The sequence below is a fragment of the Pongo abelii genome, chromosome 1, assembly GCF_028885655.2.
Source record: "Pongo abelii isolate AG06213 chromosome 1, NHGRI_mPonAbe1-v2.0_pri, whole genome shotgun sequence".
NCBI lineage: Eukaryota > Metazoa > Chordata > Mammalia > Primates > Hominidae > Pongo > Pongo abelii.
In genome coordinates, this window is record NC_071985.2 from 217,540,904 (window position 1) to 217,563,237 (window position 22,334).

The following is a 22,334-nucleotide window of genomic DNA, read 5'->3' on the forward strand; positions in this document are numbered from 1 at the left end:
TTACAGGCATGAGTCACCACGCCTGGCCAGGTGTTAGGTCTTTTAATCCTTACGACAACCCTATTTTTGTCACCCCGTTCCACAGATGAGGAGTCTGAGGCTCAAGGAAGTGACATGACTTGCCCAAGTTCACATAATCAGTTGGAACTTGACTAGGGACTTACATTCCCAACTGATTTCAGTCCAGAACCCTGCACTGTGTTTGGTGCAGCCTATGATTGACGGAGAAGGTACTTTGCAAACCATAAAGCAATGAATATCATCATCATCGTCATCATCGTCATCGCCATCATCGTCATCATCATGAGTAGCAGCAACAGCATTTTATTTTTTTAGGGCAATTGCGGTTCTACAAAGGCAGTAATGGGAGCAGTATCCTTCCCAGCCCAGCCACCAGAGGGCGGCAGAGCCCAGGGCTGGGATAGCGGGGTCCTCCGAGCGCAGCCTGCTCATTCCCCACATTCCTGTGGGTTGAGTCCTCCTGAGGCTCGGCTGTGTCTGTGGGCCAGGGGTAGAGAGTAGCGGCAGGGGCAGTGGGCTGGGTAGAGGGAAGGGAGGGCACAGAGCCCGGGAGACAGGAGCACATGGCCAGTCCTGGCCTCAGCTGTGAGGGTTCCTAAGTCTGAAACATGCTCAGAGGCTCCAGAGACCACCCCCTTGGTCCTATGATGTCCCAGTCCTTCACGTCAAGTTCTTCTTCTTCTTTTTATTTTTCTTATATAAAAATATGAATCACAGAAATAGTTAGTGGTTGTATTTACAATTTGAACTTCATTATCACATGGCACAGTAACTCACATAATGTATCCATTCTTTATATTGGTGTAGTTTTTTTATACCTTAATTTCTGGGATACATGTGTAGAACATGGAGGTTTGTTACATAGGTATACACGTGCCATGGTGGTTTGCTGCACCCATCAACCCGTTATCTACATTAGGTATTTCTCCTAATGCTATCCCTTCCCTAGCCCCCCATGCCTCCCTTTTTTTTTTTTAAGAGTCTCGCTCTGTCACCCAGGCTGGAGTGCAGTGGCACAATCTCACCTCACTGCAACCTCCGCCTCCCAGGCTCAAGCGATTCTCTTGCCTGAGCCTCCTGAGTAGCTGGGATTACAGGCATGCACCACCATGCCAGGCTAATTTTTGTATTTTTGGCAGAGATGGGTTTTTGCCATGTTGGCCAGGCTGGTCTCGTACTCCTGACCTCAGGTGATCCACTTGCCTTGGCATTCCAGAGTGCTGGGATTACAGGCATGAGCCACTGCCCCCGGATACACCAAGTTCTTGACTGAATAAGGGGACAATAAAAATCACCACCACTGTCCACTGAGTGTTGTTTACCACTCCATCGGCACCAATTATGCCCTTTAATCCCTGTAACTCCGCTAGGAGCAGGTTCTATTCAACTCAGCCAAACTTTACTAAGAAGGAAATGGAAGCTCAGAGAGGAGAAGTGACTTGCCTGAAGTCACATAGCAAGTAAAAGGCAGAGCTTCTTTGAAACCAGACCCACCAGACCTAGGCCTACTCCCTGATGCCCTTGACTATCAAAACTTCCCCGACCCCAGCTCTGCAGCGATTCCAGCTCAAAGTGTAAGCATGTTCCCTAGCCCTCAGGATTCTCACAGCATCTCGAAAGGCTGGAAGTGAAGACACGGAGGACATGCCAGTGCTGTACCCAAGCCCACTCAGACGGGCTCTCAGGAGGAGCTCTGCCCAGGCCGGGCACAGTGGCTCACACCTGTCATCCCAGCACTTCGGGAGGCTGAGGCAGAAGGATCACTGGAGCTCAGGAGTTTGAGACTAGCCTGGGCAACATAGTGAGACATCATCTCTAAAAAAATTTTTTTTGACCGGGCACGGTGGCTCATGCCTGTAATCCCAGCACTTTGGGAGGCTGAGGCAGGCGGATCATGAGGTCAGGAGATCGAGACCATCCTGGCTAACATGGTGAAACTCCGTCTCAACTAAAAATACAAAAAGTTAGCCGGGCATGGTGGCGGGCGCCTGTAGTCCCAGCTACTCGGGAGGCTGAGGCGGGAGAATGGCGTAAACCCGGGAGGCGGAGCTTGCAGTGAGCCGAGATCGCACCATTGCCCCCCAGCCTGGGCGACAGGGCGAGACTCTGTCTCAAAAAAAAAAAAAATTTTTTTTTACTTAGCCAGGTGTGGTGATGAGTGCCTGTATCCTGGCTACTCAGGAGGCTGAGGTGGGAGGATCACTTGAGCTTGGGAGGTAGAGGCTGCAGTGAGCCATGATCACTCCACTGCACTCCAGCCTGGGTGACAGAGTGAGACCCTATCTCAAAAGAAAAAGAAAAAGAGGCCAGGCGCGGTGGCTCACACCTGTAATCCCAGCACTTTGGGAGGCCAAGGCAGGGGGATCATGAGGTCAGGAGTTTGAGACCAGCCACAGTCAACATGGCGAAACCCCATCTCTACTAAAAATACAAAAAAATTGGCCGGGCACGGTGGCTCACGCCTGTAATCCCAGCACTTTGGGAGGCCGAGGCGGGCAGATCATGAGGTCAGGAGATTGACATCACGGTGAAATCCCGTCTCTACTAAAAATACAAAAACAGCCAGGCGCGGTGGCGGGTGCCCGTAGTCCCAGCTACTCGGGAGGCTGAGGCAGGAGAATGGCGTGAACCCGAGAGGCGGAGCTTGCAGTGAGCTTGCAGTGAGCTGAGATCGCGCCACTGCACTCCAGCCTCAGTGACAGAGTGAGACTCCGTTTCAAAAATTAAAAAATATATATATATATATACTAGCCAGGCATCATAGTGGGCACCTGTAATCCCAGTTACTCAGGAGGCCGAGGTAAGAGAATCGCTTGAACCCGGGAGTCGAAGGTTGCAGTGAGCTGAGATCGTGCCACTGCACTCCAGTCTGGGCGACAGAGCGGGACTTCATCTCAAAAAAAAAAAAAAGAAAGAAAAAAAGAAAAGAAAAGAAAAAGACTAGCTCTTGCCAGCATTGCACTGGGAAATTCAGGCTGGTGCTGGAAGCGGCCACGGTGGGAGTGAATATTGCACCTTGAAATCAGCTCCCGCACCCCTGCCCTGGAGTCCGCTGAGGCCTGGATTGGGAAGAGATAGGACCGAGAGGCCCAGGGGCCCTCTCTGCTTCCCCACCAGGCTTCAGCCCCTCGGCCAGGCCCTGCTGATGCCTCTGTTCTCCCTTGCCTGGGTGTGGTGTGTGGTGATGAAATTGGTGGAGGCTGAGCCCCAGATCCTATTATCCCCTCCGGGGTGTGACAAGTGTCTGTGACAGGCCCTGCTGGGACCTCCCCCAACTGGAGTCTGAGGACAGGGGGTGCTGCTGAACCCATTCCCTATTCTTGACCCCCCTCTGGGCAGCAGGATCCTTCAGACTAGATTCCATGGAGGCCCTAAGCTGTGCCCCATGGCAGAGTGGCCCTGATACCTCCCAAAGAAGAGTGACAGCAAGTGATGTCACATAGACCTGCCTCGATGCTCATCTACACCTGCCCCTTCAGGGTGGGGCAAAACAAGGCTCTGCAGACAGCAAGTGGGGACGTGCCCTGAGAGGCTGTGCTGCTTGTCTGCAGTGGTAGCTGGCAGCACTGGTCATGCAGAGCCTTGGTGGCACCATGGACTCAGCCCACAGCTGGCTCGGACTCGTGGATCCGGTGGCTTCTGGGGTCTGGGCAGGTGGTGGGAGGTTCGGGGGGCACCTGGAGCTAAGTACCTGTGCACTGGCTGTGGGGAGCTGCAGGGCAGGACAGGGTTCCCACACACCCTTTTCCCAAACAGGTGCCTCCCTCCCTGACACCCGCACTGCGTCTACTGTTTTCCAGGAAAAGGCCGATGCACTCGTTGAGTCAGCAGATCAAGGCTGCTGTCACCCTGGCAGCTCCACAGGGTGAGCCTGTTGCTCGCAGGGCCCAGCAGGGCCTGCCCAGGAGCCCCAGAGCTGGCCGGGCTCCCGTTACCCGCCCCGTACCATTGTTCCTGCCTGGCGCTTGGCTCTGCCTCTCTGGCTCTCCTCTCCTTCCCCACCCTCTGGCCTAAACATCACCTTATGCCCAAACCCAGCCTCTCTCCAGTTCCACAAATGCCAAACTGGCTCATCCCTGGGTGTAGGAATCAGCGTGAGAAGACCTGGATTTGAATTCCAGGACCACACTGACTGGCTGTGTGGCCTTGGGCAAGTCCCTTTACCTCTCTGAGCCTCCGTTTCTTCATCAATGAGAGGCAAGTTGTCCTCCCACCATGTCATGCTGTTGAAAGGAATCAAGTGCCCAGCGCAGTGCCCGGCCTGCAGGACGTGCTCAAGAAATGGCTTTTGCAGAACGCGACAGAATCTTCCCCAGCGGGACCTGTTCTCCCAGGGCCTGTGGGGAAGGAAGTGGCGGGATCTTCTGCTCAGCCATCTTACATTAATCAGCATGCAGTCATCATGTTCACACCAGCTCTAATTGTTCACTGGTGAAATGGGCTCGAGCTTTGGGGCTCTCACCTCAGCCAGCCCGGGGCTCCGGGCTTGGGCAGAGCTTGTGCATGGAGCAGGTCTGGGGCTCCTGGCATGAATGAAGCCTGAAATGTGGACAGGTGCGGTCAGGATGTGGGAGAACGCAGCCTTGGGCAAGTCCCTTTACCTTTACTCAAAGAGGGGAGTGGGTGAGGCTGCCCGGGGTGGGGGGCACTGGCCGGGCACCTGCAGGTGGGGAGGCCTGGCCATCTCTGGAGCAGCTCCGGTGATGAACTCTGGTCAAAGAGCTCGTCCTAGAGGGTTTGTCCCACACCCTGCTTCTGGTCTTAGCACGTGGCCCCTGCTCCAGATAGGTCCTTCTTGTTTGTTTTGGGCTTGAGAGGAATTAATGAAATTGTTAGGGTAATTGGCAGCACGGCGGGCACCGTCCAAGACTGGCAAAGGGGGGCTGGGAGGACTGAGAGGAGAGAGCCTGGCACACGAGGATTGCTTAACAGATGACGGTGAAGAGGGAGGGGTGTGTAAGTGGCGGATGGCATGTAGGAGCGAATCAGTGAATGAACAGTAAGTGAGTGAGTGACTCAATGAACGCGTAAGCTAGAACCTCAGTAATAGCATTGGCCAACACTAGTGTAGTTCTCACTACATGTGCAACATCGTTCTAAGCACTTCACTTGTAAAACTCATTCAGTCATCTCAAAAACCCTGTGAAGGAGGCACTATGATTACTTCTGTATTTTTTTTTTTTTTTGAGTCTCACTCTGTTGCCCAGGCTGGAGTGCAGTGGCGAGATGTCAGCTCACTGCAACCTCCGCCTCCCGGGTTCAAGCAATTCTCGTGCCTTAGCCTCCCGAGTAGCTAGGATTACAGGTGACTGCCCCCACACCCGGCTGATTTTTGTGTTTTTAGTAGAGACAGGGTTTCACCATGTTGGCCAGGCTGGTCTCGAACTCCTGACCTCAAGTGATCCGCCCGCCTTGGCCTCCCAAAGTGCTGGGATTACAGGCGTGAGCCACCGTGCCCGGCTGATGACTACACTTTACAGAGAAGGGACCAGAGGCACAGAGAAGTTAAGTAATTTGTCCAAAGTTACACAGCTGGGAAGTGACTGAGTTCAGACTAGAACCCCGGCAGGCTGGCTCCGTAGTCTCCAGGTACCAAGCACCTTCAGGATCATGAAAAGAGTTCAGAGCAGAGGGGATAGGAGGATGGACTCCTCTTTTGCAGTCTCGGCCTTGAGACTCCAGACTTCATGTCATTCAGTCTGTCATTCATTCATGCTGCATAGTCGCTGGTCAGCCGCTCACTCACTCATGCACTCACTGAGCGCCGGCTCTGGGAGTGTGAAGGGGGGAGATTCGTAAGATTCTGTCCTCCCCGGTCCTAGTTTACCTTTCAGGGCTCAGTTCAATGCCACCTCCTCCAGGAAGGCCACAGGGCTCTAGGCTTCCCCTGATCTGCCCAGCTAGGCAGTGCTTATGTTCTCAGTTCTTGGAATACCATGGGTGCTCAATAAATGCTTGAGGAGGCATCCTGTTGCTGCTGAGCCTTCTCCTGGGGTCTCGTGGCTTTCCCAGCTCTTTTTCCCTTCCTGTCCTCACCCCAGCCAGGATGCTCCAGTATCTGGACAGAGCCTGGATCCCCCCAAACCCCCATGACCTTCCCATCCCACCAGCGGAGTGGAAACTCCCCGAGCACTGGGTCCAGCCGGGGGCCGCGGTCAGCAGCGCTGGGATTCACCCCTGCCCTGAAAGGGAGGGACCTGGGCCCGCCCAGGCTCAGCAGCCAACAGCAGTCTTTTCCTTCCCTGGCAAAGTGTTTGTTTTCAAATTCCTGAGGCCTGCGTCACCCCCAACCCTGTGTCCGCTGGCCCCGGCTGCCTCTGCTTCCTTCCTCTGCTTGCCGGACCAGGCTGATCTGTGGGGTGGGGCGCCGGGCCAAGCCTCTCCCTCCCATTGCCCACCAGCTAGGGCCACAGCCTTGAGCTGGCTGACTGGAGAGCCCCAGAGGTTGGTAGGACATGGGATAAGGGAACTCAGGACCCCTCATCCCAGCCCCTCTGGATAGAGCAGGGAAATTCCAAGTCTTTTTGCTCTTCAGGGAACAGTGCAGGCTGGCGAAGAATCATGGGCTGGTAGCCAGAAGTAGCTATCTTCATCCCAGCTATCTTCTGGGTTAGCTGGGATGGGGAAGTTCTGAGCAGGGCACATGCCCCTAAGCAGGCCTGGTCTGGGCCCAGGAGGCCCGGCGCAGGTCAGACTTCATTCAAGCTCTCTTCCTGGCTGGGAGTCTTTTTTTTTTTTTTGAGACGGAGTCCCGCTCTGTTGCCCAGGCTGCAGTGCAGTGGCGCGATCTCAGCTCACTGCAACCTCCACCTCCTGGGATTACAGGTGTCCACCACCACACCTAGCTAATTTTTGTATTTTTAGTAGAGACGGGGTTTCACTATGTAGGCCCGGCTGGTCTCGAACTCCTGACCTCAAGTGATCTGCCCGCCTTGGCCTCCCAAAAGAGCTGGGATTACAGGCATAAGACTTTGCATCCAGCCAGTGCTGGGAGTCTTGAACAACTAGGGCAGTGGGGTGGGTTTCAAACTCGACCTCGTGTGCATCAGAATCACCTGGGGTGTGTGGTGAAAGGGCAGACTCCCAAGCCCAGGCCTCTGAGATTCTGATTCAGTGGGTCTGGGATCCCAGGGATCTGAAGTTTTGACTTCCTAGGTGATTCTGCTGCCAGAGGCCCAAACTGTGGAAAACCAACGCTCAAGAATGTGAATAACACACAGCCAGGCCCAGCTCTCGCACTCACATGCTGCTGACGTTTTAGAGCTGCACTGGCCAGTCCGGTGGGTACTGTTTAAATCTAGAGGCCAGGCGCAGTGGCTCATGCCTGTAATCCCAGCATTTGGGGATCCAAGGTGGGTGGATCTCCTGAGGTCAGGAGTTCGAGACCAGACTGGGCAACATGGTGAAACCCCATCTCTACAAAAAGCACAAAAAAAATTAACTGCATATGGTGGCATACACCTGTAGTCCTAGCTACTCAGGAGGCTGAGGTAGGAGGCTGGCTTGAGCCCAGAAGGCAGAGGTTGCAGTGAGCTGTGATTGCGCCACTGTACTCCAGCCTGAGTGACAGAGCAAGACTCTATCTCAAATAAACAAATAATTAATTTAAATTATTTAAATGAAATAAAATTAAAGTCAGCTCTTCAGGTGCACCAGACGCATCTCAAGTGCTCAGTAGCCGTGTGCAGCCAGTGTGGAGCAGATGTAAAACGTTTATCTCCATCCATCATTCCATCCACAGCAAGTTCTTCTAGACTGCTGTTCTCCAATGTCAGTTTCAGAGAGGCAGAGATCTTTGTCTGCTGTGTTCATTGCTATATCCACAGCATCTGACTCATGCCTAAAACACAGCAGTGGACCAGTAAATCTTTTTTTTTTTTTTTTGAGACAGAGTCTCGCTCTGTCACCCACTCAGGCTAGAATACAATGGCACAATCTCGGCTCACTGCAACCTCCACCTCCTGGGCTCAAGTGATTCTCCTGCCTTACCCTCCTGAGTAGCTGGGACTACAGGTGTGCAGCACCACGCCTGACTAACTTTTGTATTTTTAGTAGAGACGAGATTTCACCATGTTGGCCAGGCTGGTCTCAAACTCCTGACCTCAAGTGATCTGCCTGCCTCAGCCTCCCAAAGTGCTGGGATTATAGGTGTGAGCCACCATGTCCGGCCCCGTAAATCTTTTTCATTTGTGTTTTTATGGTGGTAACATATACGTAACATAAAATCGACCATGTTAAGCGTTTGGAAGTGTACAGGTCGGTGGCATTAAGTACATTCACATTGTTGTGCAACCATCGCCACCGTCCATCTGCAGAACTTTTTCATCATCCCAAACTGAAACTCTACTCAACAAAAGCTCCCCATCAATCAATGTTTTCTGAATAAACCTTGGCTGGGCGTGGTGGCTTACGCCTGTAATCACAGCACTTTGGGAGGCCGAGGAGGGCGGATCACCTGAGGTCACAAGTTTTAAACCACCCAGGCCAACATGTTGAAACCTTGTCTCTACTAAAAAAAAGTACAAAAATTAGCCAGGCGTAGTGGCGGCGCCTGTAATCTCAGCTACTCAGGAGGCTGAGGCAGGAGAATCATTTGAACCCAGAAGGTGGAGGTTGCAGTGAGCCAAGATTGCACCACTGCACCCCAGCCTAGGCGACAAGAGTGAGACTCTGTCTAAAAAAATAAAAAATAATAATAATAAAAAATAACCTTGGTCAAATCACTTCCACTCTCTGGGCTTCTGGGCTTCCGGTTCTTCATTTACAAAACGGGTAGCACATGCGTTCCCACCCGGCGAGTTCTTTGCAAGGATTAAATAAGATGAAGCATGTGTTTAGCACAAGCCCTGGCACACAGCAAGTGCTCATCAAATATTAGCTGTTCCTGTATTATTATTACCTCATCAGGAAGTCTTCCCTGAACATTCCACACCTCCTTGTTTTCTAAACTCTGCAAGACTAGAGCGCACCTCATTCAAGGCAACAGAAACAGAGTCCGCTGCCTCTGCCGGTGTGAATCACGTGGGCGTGTTCTGTCTCCAGGGCGTGAACTGTTGCTGGTCCTTTGTGTGTCAGCTAGCCTAGTTACTCAGCTAACCAAGGTTCCCCAGCCCCGATATCCCGCAACAACCCCCTGGGATGGGGAAAGGAGTTGGAAGGAACCCTTATGTGGGTGCCATTGTACAGATGGAAACGCTGAGGCCCATGGTACCGAGGAAGCCAGTGCCAGAGCCAGGATTCAAAGCAGGCATCCCGACTCCAGTATCCTTCAAAAACACCACCCGGCACAGCGGAGCCGCTAACTGAAGGAATGGGTGGATGGATGAATGAAAGTAGTCAGGCTGAAGGGCCCCATTTTGCAGCTTTGAAGAAACAGGCTCAGGGAGGTTAAGTGAGGCACTTGGTAAATATTTATGGAATTGATCATACATGGTCAGAGGGCAGGGCACGCTAGCCAGGGGCTCTGAACCTGTAGTACCTTTAATCCCTGCCCCCAAGGGACAATCAGGACAGTTTCTTGCCCTGGACAGGAAGTTGTCATGATGGGGTAGAAAGAGACGCTAACTCTCGGCCTCGTGAGGGAAGGAAGGTATTTCTTTGGCTTTGGTGTCAGACAGGCTCAGATCCGTCACAGGTCCTGAGACACGGGAGGAGTCTTGCTAAGCTCTTAAACTTTCTAAGCTCCAGACCCTTCTGAGACGCTATAAATGCTGTGGCCTCCAGCCAGTGGTGAGCTGGTAAATGTTTAACAGCCTGCTCTCTGAAAGGAAAAGAGAAAAAAAAATGAAAAGGGTAAAAAGAAGGCCGGGTGTGGTGGCTCACACCCGTAATCCCAGCACTTCAGGAGGCTGAGGCAGGTGGATCACTTGAGGTCAGGAGTCCGAGACCAGACTGGCCAACATGGTGTAACCCCGTCTCTACTAAAAATAAAAGAAAATCAGTTGGGCATGGTGGCGGGCACCTGTAATCCCAGGTACTTGGGAGGCTGAGGCATGAGAATTGCTTGAACCTGGGAGGCTGAGGTTAAAGTGAGTCGAGATTGAACCACTGCACTCCAGCCTGGGCGACAGAGTGAGACTCTGTCTCAAAAAAAAAAAGGAAAAAGAAGAGTGTCACTGCTGATTGCTATGGTGTAAATACTCCCACTACAGTTGACTTCAAGCAACCAATGAAACTTGGCTTGCGAAATGCATGAAAATGGAACAATCTACTCTCCCTGAGCCTGCAAGAGCCAACTGGGCACACCACTCAGTGTAAACTCAGGCAAATGCTTCCTCTTTCTGTGCCTCATTTTCCCCATCTGTAAAGTGGGTGGTAATGGTTGCTGCCTTCAAGGCTCTTATAAGGAGTCATTTCCATGTTCCAAACTAGAGGTGGCAGGATCTTCAGGGACTGGTGAGGACAGGGGAAGGTCACATTTTGCAGCCCTTGGAGGTGCGTCAGGGGATGGCAGAAATAGGGCTGGTGCCTCACCCTTCATAGGCTCCTGGGAGCATGTCTTTCTTTCTCTATCAGCAGAGGTGACCATGTGGCTCCCTGCTCTTCTCTTTGGGCCACTTTCAGAAGCCAAGCAGTGGGGAGGTCGGAGTAGCCAGGTGCTGGTGACAGAGTTTGCCCAAATCTGGAAAGACAGGCTCCCCTGCCCCCACCTCACTAATCCCACACACTTACCCTGACTTTACTCCTGGGGCTGTGGCAGACGGGGGTGGAATGGGCCCCTGGCAACCAGGCAGCCCCTCCTATCCCTGCATGAATCCTGGCATGACCCCGGACTCCCAAGAAAGTGCACCTTTGACAATGGTGCACCAGGTCATGGTGGCACCGCTCCCCTTGGTGGTGGCATCTGGGGCCCTTGCACACAGGGGACAAGGAACCTGAAGTGAAGGGGAGTTGACCTATTGAGGCCACACTGAGGACAGTCCTTCTCACTTTGGGAGATGATATAGCACTCCTGGTCTGATGTTCCAGAATTCCTCTCCATGGAAGGAGAGGAGAACACCATAACATATTAGAGCAGAAAGGGGCTCCGTGGCAAAGGCAAGGCTTCTGTTACAAAGATGGGGAAACTGAGGCCAGCCAGGGGAAAAGTCATATTCACAGTCACACAAGGACTCAGAGGTCAAGTTAGGACCTGGGCCCAGTGCATGGGTGGCCAGTCTCTTCCGTGTCTCCTGACCTCGTGATCTGCCTGCCTCGGCCTCCCAAAGTGCTGGGATTACAGGCATGAGCCACTGTGCCTGCCAGTCTCTCTTCTCTCTTCTCTACTGCCTGGCAGAAGGGGCTGAAAGGTGGGGGCCCAAAAGTTTGTCTGTCCTGGGGGAGGGGTGACCAGCCAAGGCAGGACATTTTCCATGGGGACCCTTGTGCTGGGTGACCACCTTAGGGGAGGGCACATCACCTCCTAGGAAGCAGACCACCCTTCTGAAAGACACAGGGACCTGAGAAGTGTGGTGACTGTGTGTTTGGGGGTGTCAGTAATGTCACTTGGGAGTGGGGGACCTGAGAAGTGTGGTGACTGTGTGTTTGGGGGTGTCAGTAATGTCACTTGGGAGTGAGGGACCTGGGTCGGCCTGGCTTTGCCCCTAACCCTCTGTGCGGTGTTGAGCAAGACATGACCCCCTCCTTGGCGCCAGTCTCTGGCTGTAGATGGGTGGTTTGGGCTAGACCAGTGTTTTAAAACTTGTCTCAAGCTGCAGAATTATTTTCTAGATGCTTAGTAGAGAAAATAGACACAGGAAGGGCAGATGCAGGGGCAGTGGGAGCTTGGAGGAGGAGGACGGCAGAAGATGGAGCATCTGGGTTCTGGAGCCTCCGCTGCTAGACACCCCCTCCCTCCTCTGGAGCGCCAGACCCCCGACACAGGGCTGTGGCATGCCTGGGGACTTTACGGCAGGGGCCCAGGCCACACCCCGAGGGGGGAAGTCTGGTACCTCTCCTGACTCCTGAAAGCTGCGGAAAAAGAAATAGAGAAAGAGACAGAGAAATCAAGAGATAGGAAAACAAAGAAAGAATGAGAGAGAGAGAGAGAGAGAGGCAGAGGCAGAGAGAAATAGAGGAAGACAGAGAGAAAAACAGAGAAAGGGAAGTACAAAAAAGAGAAATATTCCATGATGAGCTGGAAAGAGACAGGGAGAGAGGGAAGGGGGAGAAAAGAGAAACACATGTTTCCACTCAAAGTTCTTTTTTGTTTAAAATAAAACCAACCCAACAATCTCTGCTGCTGACGGTTGGCCGGAGCCCAGGCCCCAGGCGGAGCGTGACCGCGGGCCTCCTGGCGCCCGGCCTGGAAACTCAAGTCATCACCGCCTGGGCTTTGCTCTCCGCAGCCTCTGACACGGTGACTTGTCCCCAGACACTGGCTCAGGTCTGAGGGTCACAGGAGAGACCCCCGCACAGGCAGGGTCCCTGAAGCCTCTCCCAGGTCCCCCGAGGCTCCTACCCACTACGGGATCCTTTTGGCAATTCCAGGCTGGGAGCAACCAGCCACCATGAGGCCCGAAGCAGAGGGCCAGGCAGAGAACTGTGGCCAGGAGGAGGGCCTGCCTGAGCAGCGACAGGCGCAAGCTCGGCTTTAATTTGAGACCTAATCAGCAGAGGGCTGCTGGCATCCACCCCCCGCCCAACCAGCTGCGGAGGCCCCTCCATTCCTGCTCTGGAGAGACACATCCCAGCCCCTACTGCCCCAGGCCCCGGGCCCCTGAGGTGGGGACTGTGGAGGGTGGGATGGGAGGAAGAGCAGGCCCATAGGAGTCATAGGCCTTGCCTCCCAGCACACCTGCCAGGCCCACACCAAGTCCCATTCCACCCCCTCCCACCCCCTCACATATATTTTACACTCAGTCCCAAGATTTGTTCTGGCCTGAGCCCCACATACCCAGGCAAGAAGGAAGCTGGTCTAATAGCAGCTACAATTGTAGAGCACGCAGGGCCCCAGGGCCTGCCACGTGCTGAGTGCATCATCTCATTCAAGCATCCCGCATCCCGAGCGACTCTAACGTCCACTTTACAGATCATGAAACTGAGGCTCCGAGGGCTTAAAACACTTGCCCAAGTCTCATGATGAGTAGAATGTGGGATCTGAACCCAGGTTTCCTCATCCACCATAGCTCCACACCTGGGGGTAGTGGGGAGCTTCTGGGGTATAGGGTCAGCCCCGGCACCCCAGGGCCCATGGAGGGAGTGTGGCCCACCCCTCATGCCCAGGCTTCCGTCCCTTCCGGAGCTGAGAGAGGCAGGCCTGAGAACAGCTGATCCCCCGGGTTTTGTTCTTGGCACAAAGGCGCCCGGATCCAGGCTTAGCGGTGAATGGCGAGGGGCCCGCAGCCCCCTCCCTCGGGCAGGCCTGGCAGGCTCAGCCCCTGCCTGCTTCCCCGCAGCCCATGAGCCCTCAGCTTCCTATTCAGAACCCCGGCTCAGCCACCCACAGGAGTATCAAAGGCTGGCAGATCTGTGGGGATTAAAGGAGGCAGTGAGGGGCTGAGAGCTGGGGGCACGCATATGGGACTCCCCTTTTCCGAGAACCTACTATGTGCTGGGTAGATGATAATGGGGAAAACCAGAGAGGGGAGGGGACTTGCCCAAGGTCACACAGCAAGTCAGACAGAATCAGGGTGCAAATCCAGATGGCCCTGCTCCCAGTCGAGGCCTGTTTTCATCAGACAAGTTTCTTCTATGCTTGGGACACCCCTGTCCTGTGGCCTCTTCCTGGGATGAAGACACAGAGAGAAAAAGACAAAGGCAGACAGAGAGGAGAACCTGGTAGGCCGACACGGAGGAAGGGAGGATTCCCTGGGGGAAGCTCCTGCCCTGACTGCCTGATGGGGGTGCTGAGGACCAGGGCTGGAAGGATGCAGGTCCTGGTCGCCCCCCTCCCTCCCCCACCCCCCAGGTAAATGCCTGGTTGGCTTGAGGGGCAGAGGACGGGCAGGGTTCCCCACTTGGATGGAGCTCCAGGAAGCGGGGAGAAGGAGCTCTGAGCAGAACTGTGGAGCCTCCTGCACCAGGTCTGGCCCTGGCTGGTGGGAATAGGATCTGGGAGTCCTCACCGACCTGGGGTGCAGACTTGCCAGGGGATGGGGGAGTGCGGGTCTGGCTAGTGAGGCTCTGGGTGGATGGAGAGGAGGGCAGGCATGATGGGCACGCAGCCCCTGGGGCCTATACCTGCTGTGTGGCCTAGGGGAGGTGCAACTGCCTCTCTGGGCTTCAGCCCCACTCTAGGGCCCAGAGCCAGAAGACCCCCTGATTCTATTATAGGGGTGAGGGTCTGCTTCACGGAATCCTCAAGGTGAGGCAGGTTGATGCTGAGCCCCAGATGGGCGCACTCTCATTCAGTCCTCCCCATAAGCCCACCAGAAGGCTACTGCTATTCTCCCCTCACCTTACAGGTGAGGAAACTGAGGCTCAGAGAGGCCTTGTTCAAGTCACATGGCTGGTACAGATTTCAAAGCCTCACGACCTCACTCCATCCCCCTGCCCTCAGGACACTGGGCCCTGACTCCTGGCTCCCTTCTACCTGTGGCAAGGTAACAGAGGCAGGTGCCTACCTGCCCCCCACCGGCCCCCCAGTCACAGGCACGGTGCCACGGCACCCCCCAGGAATGTTGCTGCATTCCTGTGGCAGGGGTGTGGTTGCCGTGGCTCTGTTTGCCGGAGGCCTGGGCTGTTGCTAAAGCAAGCCCTATCCCCAGGCGCTGAGTCAGCAGGCTGGGCAGCTCTGGCACTCCCCGCAGAGCCCGACCCTCACCAGGAAGGTGGTGGCAGGACCAAACGAGGAAGCTCCACTTCTCATGGAGGAGGGAGGGGTGCCTGGGGCAGGAGTGGGACAGAGGCTGGGAGTAGTGGGGGAAGTCAGGCCCAGGGGTCCAGGGAGGGGAAGGGAGATCCCCCAGAGAAGCTGGGGAGCTGAGTGAGGATTTCAGACCTGAAGGAAGGCGACTGCTTTGCTGAGCACTGTCTGTGTGCCAGGCCCTGTGTCGCTGCTTTGTCCGGCCGCCTTATCTCATATAATAAAACTGACTCACTCTCCTCAGCCTCTGTCTTTCATAAGGGGAACCTGAGGTGCGGTTAGTTCTTCCGCAAAAGAAGGACACAGACAGGTCTGTGACGCTCAGAAAGGCACTGTATGCCCCAGGTGGGAATGGAGGGGACGCGACTCCCTCACCCCTCCTCTGCCAGGCCGGCTCTATGAGCCTGGACTCCCGCTCTGGGCCTCAGTTTCCAAGCTTTGCTGGGGTTGGCCGAGAGGAAGAGGCCCCGTGAACTCCTCCTCAGGGCTGATACCTTCAAGTGACCTTGGCTGGCCTCACCCACTCTGGGCCAGACATTGATCGCCCAGCAATCTGAAGGTGGAGGGTGCCTCCATGCTCAGATTCCTTTTTCTTTTTTTTTTTTTTTGAGATGGAGTCTTGCTGTTGTTGGCCCCAGCTGGAGTGCAATGGCGCGATCTCGGCTCACTGCAACCTCCACCTCCCGGGTTCCAGCAATTCTCCTGCCTCAGCCTCCAGAGTAGCTGGGATTACAGACACCCACCACCACGCCCAGCTAATTTTTGTGTTTTTAGTAGAGACGGGGTTTCACCATGTTGGCCAGGCTGCTCTCGATCTCCTGACCTCATGATCTGCCCGCCTTGGCCTCCCAAAGTGCTGAGATTACAGGGGTGAGCAACCCTGCCCAGCCAGATTCCTTTTTCATTATGGGCCATGCCCCTGGCCTGCCGCCCTCACTCCACTCCATCCCCTCACTCCACTCCATTCCCTGCCACTTAGAGATGCCGAGGCAGAAGGCAAAGAAAGGCACACCCCAGGAGAAACAGTAGGGTGGAGGGCCCAGGGCCAGGAGGGGCTGGGGACCGAGGGGGCCTGGGTTGTTGGCCTCCTGGTGCCAGCTCTGCTCCCTTCTGGGTCTTTCCAGGAACGGAATTGGCAGGTTTGGGGCACTGGATGCCAGAGTGGGAAGACAGGTGGAGCTGGGTGGGGCATGGGGGTCAGGAGGCCAGGAGTTTCGATGGCGGGTTTTGGCAGTTTTTGATAAGAGAACCAAGGGGTGGTCAGAGTCCATGGGAGACAGGGCTGAACGGGGTGGGGTGGGAGCGGGCAGTGACCTGACTCCTGGCCAGCCAAGCACTTGTGCCCCACTGTCCAGGGCCTCCGCCCAAGTCTCAGGACCAGCTGCTCCCAGCCGTGGCTGCCCTCGCAGGCTTAGAGTGAGGGAGACTCCAATAGATGACATGGGGACTCGGGGCTGAGAGAGGCAGTGTCTATTGTGCTGATGCCCCTCCCTTGGAGACATTCACCCTAGAGCTGCTGGACTGAGCTGAGGTCCCAGTCTGATGGGGGAAGGTCACCTCTGCCCCGGGAATATCCCACAGCCTCTGCCCTCAGGGAGCTCCTAGTCTGATAGCAGAGGCCTGGCCTCTGTCCTGCTGAAGCCTCCACTCTCATGGGGAAGCCACAGCCTCTGCCCTCTGAGGAGGGGACATATACTCCATTTCTGGAAGAGCCCTCCAATCTGCTAGAGGAGTCACCACCTCTTATCCTCTGGGAGTTTGTGATCTGAAGGCAGAGGCGGGCAGATGTAGCGCTGACTCGCAGGGCTGCCCAGGGCCAGGGCCCTTCACCTGCTGGGCCTGCTGAGGCCAACTTGGAGGTGAGGAAGGCAGGGCAGGGCAGGGCCTAGAAATCCCCACTCCTCCCAGGGATCAGCCTAGGGTCAGGCTTGGGCGAGGTCTGGCCCGGCTGCCCTGACTGGGGGGTGGTCTCTGCAGACGGGCCCTGAGGCACATTCTCAGGCTATGGCATGAGGCGGTTCTGCTGGGCAAAACAGTTATTACCACCCGTCGCTGGCGAGACAGGGAGGGTCTATTACAGGGTTGGAGCTGCAGGCAGCCCCCCCTTCACTCCACCCTACCCACCACGCACACACACCTGCACACACACACCCCCATGGGCAGACTCACTAGTTGCATGATTTTCAACGAATCCCTTCACTTCCCCATGCCTCAGTTTCTTCATCTGTAAAAGGAGGATAATAACATAGGCTTGCCTGGACACGTGACGCCTGTGTATGCCACAGCCTCCATCCCCTACCCGGTTCCATTGCTCAGGACATACACACTGTCAGACGTGGACACATATACGACCCTGAACATTCACCTGGGAACTCACATGCAATGTGCACACATGTCCTGGCTTGCACGCCTTCACCCAAGTGCACACACACCTGTATAAGAAGTTAGAGGGGCTGGGGGTGGTGGCTCATGCCTGTCATCCCACCACTTAGAGATGCCGAGGCAGAAGGATTGTTTGAGCCCAGGATTTCGAGACCAGCCTGGGCAATACAGGGAGACCCTGTCTCCACAAAAACAATTTTAAGATGAGCTGGGTGTGGTGGTGCACATCTATGGTCCAAACTACTCGGGAGACTGAGGTGGGATGTTCGCTTGAACCCAGGAGTTCAAGGCTGCAGTGAGCTGTGATGGTGCCATTGCACTCTAACCTGGGCAACAGAGTGAGACTCTGTCTCCAAAGGGAAAAAAAAAGGGTGGAGGATTGGGGCAAAGACCGCAGGACCCCAAAGGGAGCTCTCATACCCCCTCCACCAGCAGCATTCTATCTCTGGGGCAGCCCCCCACATCTACAGGCTCAGTGCCCCTTCCTTGCCCCTCTCCCAGGGAAATGCCAGGTTAACAAAGGGAGTACGAGCATGTGAGAGCCACGTAGATCTCGCTTCAAATCCCAACTCTGCCCCTGAGTCTCAGTTTCCTCATTTGTAAAATGTGGAGATGAATAGTCTTTGGGAGATCATGAGGCAGCGGGTAGGGGTGGATTCCATGAGACGACCTATGTCAAGTGTGTTGCACATAAAGTGCCTAGGAAGTAGTAAGTGCTCACTAAATGCTTCTTGGATTGACTTGGGAAGGCAGGACCTCTCTGGAGTGTGGAAGAAAACAGATAATTACCAGGTGTCTTCGACAAATTTGTTATGTCCCAGGGCCTGAGCTGAATACTGGTCCTCAGATCAAAAACAAAGCAAAAGCAAACCAAGGCCTGCTCTGTCCCTTCCCTGAAGATGCTTGCCCAATACTGGAAACTTGGCAACAACCAGTGTCAAGTCAGCATGAAATATGTTGGGAGACACAGCAAGGCAGGAGGGCACAGGTCAAAGAATAGGGTTGCCACTTGCCAGGGGGTAATCTTAGTCAAGTGACTTTCCTTCTTTAAGCCTCGGTTTCCCTCTCCATATAATGGGCATGAAATAACCACCTCCCTGCACTGTTGTTCACGTTCACGAGGTTTTGGGCACATGGTCCGGCGTAGTGGCTCATGCTTGAAATCCCAGCACTTTGGGAGGCCGAGGCAGGCAGATCATTTGCGGTCAGGAGTTCGAGACCAGCCTGGCCAAAATGGCGAAAACCCAACTCTACTAAAAACACAAAAATCAGCTGGGCGTGGTGGCTCATGCCTGTAATCTCAGCTACTCAGGAGGCTGAGGCAGGAGAATCACTTGAACCCAGGAGACGGAGGTTGCAGTGAGCTGAGATCATGCCACTGCACTCCAGCCTGGGCGACAGAGTGACACTCTGTCTCAAAAAAAAAAAAAAAAGGTTTTGGGCACATAGCCAAGATCACTAAATAGAAGGGATGATGATTGTGGTGTTGCTGCCCCGGAAGTTGTCTCTGGGCCCCTTTCTCCTCTTCTGAGCCAGTGCTGGAAGGGGTCTGAAAGTCTGGGATGAGGCTTTCTTTTTATGGCAGAGCTGGAGGTTTCCCCACCAAGAACCCAGTCCTGTAGACCTCAGATCTCAGGATCAGGACAAGGGACTGGGGCACCTTGGGGTGTGCTTGTGCTTGGAGAGACATGGTCAGCCTTCAGCCTGGATTTGGGCATTCCTAGTGACCACAGACCTGGGGGAGTGACAGAGGTGTCCTAACCCTTAGCAGTGTCCAGTCTGACAGGAGAGGCACAGCCCCTCACCCCCAGGAGCATCCGGTCAGAGGAGGGAGACAGCACAAGAAGTCACCCTCTCAATAAGCTAAGACTTCAGAATGGCAGAGCTGGCAGGCCCCTTAGAGATGTCTCTTGAGTCACTAGGAGCTTGGTCTGGAGAGATTCACTTAGGGTCCCAAGGGTGGGGACGCACTGGGGGACAGAGTGGGGGGTGTGACGCAGCAGGGCTGAGGTGAACTAGAGCATGCATACCCTGACTACAGGCCTTCAGAGTCAGAATGCCACACTCAGTCCCTGCTCAGACAAACCTGCGGTCTCATTCCCACCCTTGCGTGGTCACTCGGCAAGTGCCTGGTGCGAGCTTCCCTTTTTACAAATGGGAACACTGAGACTAGAATGAGGAGGGAATTTTCCAGGTGTGAGAACTTGAGCAGACCCCCTACCAGCTTTAGTTTTCTCATTTGTAAATATTGACAAAAGTGGCCTCTCCATACAGGGTTGGTATGAGGACAGAAGAAGATGGGGGTGAAGGAAGCACAGAGACAAAGCTCAGCCAAGCCTAGCCACGATGACAGTGATGATGAATTATTATTGTTATGAAGTGTCAGTGGTGCCACCGGGCATGGTGGTGGTGGCTGAAAGCTTCCTGAAGGAGGTGACTTTTAAAGGCAGGGGTGGCCGAGTGCAGTGGCTCATGCCTGTAATCCTAACACTTTTGGAGGCGGAGGTGGGCAGGTTGCTTGAGTCCAGGAGTTTAACACCAGCCTGGGCAACATGGCAAGATCCTGTCTCTATAAAATAATACAAAAATTGCCGGGCATTGCCAGGCATGGTGGCTCACGCCTGTAATCTCAGCACTTTGGGAGGCTGAGGCAGGCGGATCACGAGGTCAGGAGTTTGAGATCAGCCTGGTCAACGTGGTGAAACCCCATCGCTACTAAAAATACCAAAAAAATTAGCCGGGTGTGGTGGCACGCGCCTGTAATCCCAGCTACTCAGGAGGCTAAGGCAGGAGAATTGCTTGAACCCGGGAGGCGGAGGTTGCAGTGAGCCAAGATCTGACCACGGCACTCCAGCCTGGGTGACAGAGCGAGACATCACCACACACACACATACACACACAAAATTAGCCAGGCGTGGTGGTGCACGTCTGTGGTCCCAGCTATTGGGAAACTGGGGTGGGAGGATCACCTGAGCCCGGGGAGATGGAAGGCTGCAGAGAGTCGTGATCGCACCACTGCACTCTGGCCTGGGTGACAGAGCGAGATCCTATTTGAAAAAAATAAATAAATACACTTTAAAATAAATTTAAGACAAATAAAGGCAAGGGTGATGGGTTTGGGGAGGAGGGGCGGAGAGAGAGGCGGGCCCAGCGAGGCTGGCGGGGCCCAAAGGGAGGAACCTGCAATGGTATGCAAAGTGCATGGGGCTCTCCGGGCCGCCGCCTCTCCCACCCCGTTTCCATGGAGACGGAGGCCGCCGCCCTCCAGGCCCAGACCCCTTTTACGAGACGCAGAGGCTGTTCCTCGCCGCGGGGAAGGGGCTCTGGCTCCGCGGTAAACTGCGAGCGGCGGCCCTCAAAGGCGGCACCTGCGGAGCCGGAAGCTGGGGCGGACTGGGGTGCGAGACTTGGGGGAATGGGGGTGAGGCTGGGACAGGGGGGGTGAGGCTGGGACAGGGGCCGCCCCGCCCCGCCCCGCCCCGCTTCCTCTCGCCTCTTGCGCTTTCTTCCACACAGCGCTTCCCACCCCGAGGCCCTGGCTTCCCCCGGACCCGCTCCCAGGGCAGGTGGGGCACCCCCGACCCACTCCCCGCCCGCCCTACGGGACCCGGAGTTCCACTCCGTGCCCCCCACCGCACCCCCGGCCCGCGTCCCTCCCCGCGTCTCCTCCGGTCCCGCTCCATTGTCCTAGGCAGCCTTGCTCTCTCCTGCCTCCTCCCACCTCCCTCTGCTCCACGTGGCCCGGGCTCCTTCCTGGGCTTTCCCGGGAGCCCAGCATTCTCCATCTGCCTCTGTGTCTCCGTCTCTCCAAGTCTCTTTCTGCTGGTCTCTCGTCTCAGCAGCAGGAAGAGGAGAGGGAGCAGTGGTGGGGAGTCAGAGCCCTTTGAGGGAGGAGACTGGATGACCCCAGGCAAGGGACTTCCAGGGCTGGGGGAGCCTGGGTCCCCAACCATGCTGGGCATTAGTCAGGCCCCTCTTAAGGAATCAGGAAGTAGGAATGGAAGCCGGGCACCGTGGCTCACGCCAGTAATCCCAGCATTTTGGGAGGCAGAGACAGGTGGATCACCTGAGGTCAGGAGTTCGCGACCAGCCTGGCCAATATGGTGAAACCCCATCTCTGCTAAAAATACAAAAATTAACCGGGCGTGGTGGCGCGTGCCTGTAATACCAGCCACTCGGGAGGCTGAGGCAGGAGAATCACTTGAATCCGGGAGGCGGAGGTTGCAGTGAGCCAAGATCTGGCCATTGCACTCCAGCCTGGGTGACAGAGCAAGACTCCATCCCGGAAAAGAAAAAACAAAACCAAAAAACAAAAATTAGCCAGGCGTGGTGGCACAGGCCTGTAATCCCAGCAACTTGGGAGGCTGAGACAGGAGAACTGCTTGAACTCGGGAGGTGGAGGTTGCAGTGGGCTGAGATCGCGCCACTGCACTCCAGCCTGGGCGACAGAGCGAAACTCCGTCCGCACCCCCCACTCCCCCCGCCAAAAAAGAAAAAGAATGGAGATGGGAGAGTTTTCCAGTCGTATATTTATTTTTGAGCAGGCCGTTGATGCCTACGGTGTAACAGACCACAGAGAGAATACACAGGGAAGCTGCTGTGCCCCCCACCAAGAGGTTCCCAGTCTTCCTGTTCCCACCCCTCCCCAGCTCCTCGTCCAGGTCCCTTGCCCTCTGCTTAGCACAAGGCATGCTGGCGGCCACAGACATATCTACTGACATGAACACACACACCCCACCTACACTGCGCTGGCTGGGGGATAGCACAGGGGCCCAACTAGGGAACATGTGAATGGTGGCAAGAATGGACAAGTGGCCTGTGGCATGATGGATGGGCTGGCAGACGGATGGATGGATGGGTTGGTAGACAGATAGACAGATGGATCTGCTAGGAGGTGACTACCTGGCCGGGGAGGGCTGTCTGGGAAGTGATGGATGGGATGCAGAGGGGGCTGAGAGGGGCTGGGCCAAGGTGGGACGGAAGGAAGGATGGATGGATGGATGGATGGATGGATGGACAGATTGACAGATGAAGGACACAGCTGAAGGGGTGGGGGGATAGATGGGTGGGTTCTAGAGAAATGATGAGAGACCCTGCTGAGGACAGGGACAGGGTCTTAAAGGGGTGTTGTGATGGACAGGGCTGA

At 55.2% G+C, this 22,334-nt stretch overlaps 1 long non-coding RNA gene across 1 annotated transcript; it reads right to left on the reverse strand.

Annotated features, from left to right (window-relative positions):
- Window positions 1–309: 309 nt before the first annotated feature.
- Window positions 310–8,872, reverse strand: LOC129060455 (uncharacterized). Its single transcript, XR_008527192.1, has 3 exons — window positions 8,732–8,872; window positions 4,186–4,358; window positions 310–714 (listed from the first exon to the last, which is right to left on the reverse strand). It is a non-coding gene; the product is annotated as an uncharacterized LOC129060455 (long non-coding RNA).
- Between the last annotated feature and the right edge of the window lie 13,462 nt (window positions 8,873–22,334).